The sequence below is a fragment of the Rutidosis leptorrhynchoides genome, chromosome 3 (assembly GCF_046630445.1).
Source record: "Rutidosis leptorrhynchoides isolate AG116_Rl617_1_P2 chromosome 3, CSIRO_AGI_Rlap_v1, whole genome shotgun sequence".
In the NCBI taxonomy this organism is placed as follows: domain Eukaryota; kingdom Viridiplantae; phylum Streptophyta; class Magnoliopsida; order Asterales; family Asteraceae; genus Rutidosis; species Rutidosis leptorrhynchoides.
In genome coordinates, this window is record NC_092335.1 from 122,724,261 (window position 1) to 122,729,181 (window position 4,921).

Below are 4,921 nucleotides of genomic sequence, written 5' to 3' on the forward strand. Positions count from 1 at the left end.
TGTACCTGTATTTTTTTCTTTAGAAAATCTGGAAAATTAAAGTAAAATTATTGGAACATCAGGAAACAATGGCCCAGAAACAATGCTCTAAATACCAATTGACAAGAACGCTTATCGAATTATTATTTTAAAACTCAAAAGCAATAAAAAAAACCTGACAATAAGTCTACAATTCGAGAAGTAAATACGTGTATATTAAACCTAAACCTAAGGCTCTTTATATAGCCCTGCAATCCTAAACATACCTTAATCCTTATTCTTATACTATTAAAATTGAGAATTATAAACTTACCATAACTCTAACAATTCAAAATAAAATAAATAAATAAATAATAAAACTAACATCTAGGCCCCTGGACTTATAAACCTTGCTTGGCCTTTTCCTTTGCGGTGATAAACTCGTCCAAAACGCTGCTGATGTCTCTCAGTATGTGTAGACGCAAATTGAATCTTAGATCAAACGTTAAACAAACCCTTGAATTCACGGATCTTTTCAAAATTACAAAATTAAACAGCCTGTAAAGAAAAATAATTTTATAGCTTAACAGATAACAAATTCTTCTATCAGTTTATTTTGTTAGTTAACTAACGTTAAAGGTTGACTATCTATATCATTAACCCTTTCCATAAGACCATTCTTAACCAAGACGGTCTGTCATGGGATCACTGACTGCCACACTAGCCCCATATCAGCACTTACTTCTTATCACTAACCAACCACTAAACTGTTACATTATATATTATTAACTTATATATAACAATTAAAATTCTAAAAATAAAAGTTTTATTAATAAACTAAAACATTACAAATTCCTCTAAAAAAAAAGAAAAAAAAAACCATTACAAATTTCTAAAAAAAAAACTATTACAATTCCTATAAATAAAAAAAATAAAAACCCATTACAAATTCCAAAAAAAAAAAGTTTAATACGACCCGATCGTGTCCAGTGGCGGAGCCACATAGTATTTGGGGTGGTCAAATGACACCAACCAAAAATAAAAATAAAAATTGTAATCTAGTATTTTCTAATTTAGTGGGTATATGTTTGTGTATTCTGAATAAATGACCCCATCCTGACATCCCACTTTGACCCCACTCAAAAGAAGTTTACATATTAATACAGCATAATTTTGCATTGGGAAATTCCCCAAAATACATTTTTTATAAAGTTTTATTACAAAATACACTTTTTGCGAAAAAATTGTCTATTTACACCATTAGGTCGACCACCATAGGGGTCGACTACCCCTTTACCAGGTCGACCACCACAAATTTCAATGTGGTCGACCTTCGTTTATAACTGGAAAGGTCGACTACCATGTGTTATAGGTCGACCACTATATTCGACCCAAAAAAACAAGGGTGACCTTAATGTTGGTCGAGTATACAAAAAGACATTGAAATAGCGAGTTCACACAATTCAAATTACAACTTTAACAAAATTTCGCTCCACAAACCCTAGATACGAACCATCAACCCTGATTCATTGCATATTCAATCAATTGCAGATAAACCGTAAATCGATCATCAGGCAAAGATGACAGATATTGAGGTAAAACCTAATTCGCATTATTGTATCTTTATGTTAGTGTATCTGTATGTGTATATATGTGTATATATGTATATGTATGTATGGGTCACTGTATGTATGTGTATATGTGTGTATGGATGTATCTGTATGTGTGTATATGTCAGTATATGTATAGGTATATGTAACTGTATATGTAAATGTATATGTATATGTATATGTATATGCATATGTATATGTATATGTATATGCATATGTATATGTATATGTATATGTATATGTATATGTATATGTATATGTATATGTATATGTATATGTATATGTATATGTATATGTATATGTATATGTATATATAGATATACATATCTCCCATTGTTTTTGCTAAAGTGTATAACTGTATGATGATGGTGATGGTGATGTTAGTAATAAATTAGATAAATTAGTTAGGGCAGAAGAGCACTTGCATACTCGACCTTTCTAGGGGTCGAATGACAACAAAATACACTATAGTCAACCACATCCTGAGTCGACTATAGTTGAATTAAACTATAGTCGACCGGAATCAAGGTCGACTATACTGTATTTGTCCCTTTTTTATGGTATGTACATGTATAGTTAAATGTATGTATATGTATAGTTAAATGTATGTATATGTATGTATATTAACATACATATATGTATAATGACATTTTCATTGTTTGATTACAGGTTTGGTTCGAGGCAAAGGTCACCATTCGAAGAAAGATGTCTCTTATTCGTGAGATTAAGAACAAACTGACTCCGGCTCAGACAAAGATTTTCAGAGAAACGTGTTTTGGTCATTGGTTAGATATAAAGTGTGATGACAATGATCCGGGATACATACATTGCTTATTAATGAATCAGATTGACCGTCCGAAAAACTTTGCAATCAACGGACGCGAAATATGCGAGGAGCCAGAAGAGCTATGGTTTCGAGTTACCCGAGATCATGTCATTAGGTGTGGTAGACGTGAGTTTTGATTGGTTACCGGGATGCGGTTTGGTCCGGTTACATCTTTTGTAGATTGGATAGGTCAAGAGAGGTCTGATTTTGACCACTCGGTTTCATCTCGTGTTTTTAGTAAACGACATAGTGGTCCCCGTCATCTTTCAGAGTTTCACGATGCCTTTTTTAATGATGATTTGAAAGGAACTGACAAGGATAAGGTCATAGTCGCCATTGCGTTGATAATTAACTTATGCTTCCTTGGCAAGCAGTTGCGGGATGGTGTAAACGATGATATGCTGCTTTTAATAGAGGACTTTGATTTGATGAACAAGTATCCGCGGGGTTCTTTCTTATGGACCAAACTTTACAATAGTTTGCGTCACGTGTTAGTACCTTATAAAGAGATGGCAGCAGATAAAACCAGGAAGGGGGTGATGACATACCATTTGAGCGGCTTCACTTGGGCGTTTAAGGTATTCATCCGTACTTATACCCTGTTAAGCAATTAACATGTCTCATGTTTAATCAAATTTGACTTTTGTTTGAAGATGTGGATATGGGAGGCATACAAACAGCGAATAGAAGCATACGCTTTCAAGCCGGAAAGTGATGGCATAACTCGTGGAATCTACTGGAAACGGAAGAAGAAAGTCATGGGCTGGAATGAGTATGTTGAGTTGATGCAACTCCCGGTGAGTATAATTATACCAAAAAGTGTATGTATATGTATATGTATATTATATGTATATGTATATGTATATGTATATGTATATGTATATGTATATGTATATGTATATGTATATGTATATGTATATGTATATGTATATGTATATCAGTGCTTGAATGTGTATCTATATGTATATGTATATGTATATGACAGGATGATATCCCTACCGAAGAACGACCTCTTAATCGTTTGAGGCCCACCAAGACAGAGGCCAAGTGTGAGTGGTGGGTTGCTAGTGTCAACTATTTCAAGAACCCCGATGCTAAAGTCCCGGTGAAGAAAGCTGATGATCCGAAGAAATTTGATGATGAGACGAAGAAGGAGTTGATGGATATGATTCAGAATTTGACAAAGAGATTAGATGATCAGGAAAAGAAACATGCCAAGGAGATTAAGGTGATGAGTGATCGGGTTGAGTCTGGCATCCGTGTTACACGTGAGACACTAAAGATAGTGCAGAGTTTACATGTTTCTAGAGGCATCCATGAAACAAGTATTTTAAAACTCCATTCTATGATACAAAAGCTTCAACAACAACAACAAGTACATGTAATTTATTATTATATAATTCATTTATTGTGCAAGTTGATAATTTTCCCAAAGTATAAACTGGGCAGTGTGTTGTGGAGTAGTCGACCTTACAATTGGTCGACTATCACATTATTTGCCTATAGTCGACCATTAATTAGGTCGAATATAGTAAAGTTATACTATAGTCGACCTTAATCAAGGTCGACTATATTGAATATTTCTGTTACATTTGTTCTGTGTTCTCTATGACAGGATGATGGTGGTTTCATTGGTGGATATGTGTCAGATGTACAAGTTCAAACAACCAAGAACGATATGTTTGATAATGTGAAGGTTGCTTCACCAGTTTATGTCAGAAAAAGCAAAAGGGACCGTCGGGTTGCAAGGGCAAGGATGTCTCCTTATGTTACACCATCACAGATGATCAAAAAGGCTGGTAAACGAAAGCCTGACATACCAGAGAAAGAAATCCCGATAAAACAACAGAAGATTGGGAGACTGAGGGCTCCGATAGTTGCTGATACTGTTATTCTAGAAATCGTTGACGATTTGATCCATGGATCTGGACTCTATCCCGACCCTTCCACATTATATGATAATGAAAGGAATCTAGAAGGCCCTAAGACACCGGAAGAGATGATGACTCCACATTACGAGTGCATTTTTGTATTTGTTCGGGGCCTATCCGACGGATTTATATTCATCACTGACGAGTTTTGGGAGCAGATCTACAACAAATCTGAAGGCGGTTACTTAGATAACTTTGTAAGTGTTTTATAAACTTATTATTAATATCGTAAATTTAACTTCGAAAACATGAGATTGACTACGTGTTTGTTAATTGCAGAATATTAATGGTTGGGGATCTATGTTGTTGTGGTGGAGCTACCGTTTAGATCAAATGGATTTTCAGCCGCTAAAGGACTGTCAAAGATGTGCGATCATGTCGGTCGACATGATTAAGTGGATGGGAATTTTTAAAATGGGTGTAACACTTGACCCGAATTACACCAATCCTGATATTACTTGTTATGCAGACGGTTCGAGACTCACTTTCCCACATTGGTCGAAGATTCAGAAGGTTAGTATACTTTATACATATACATATGCAGTTTTCATATACATAGACATATACATTCAGATTATAGTTATTTGTATAACTTT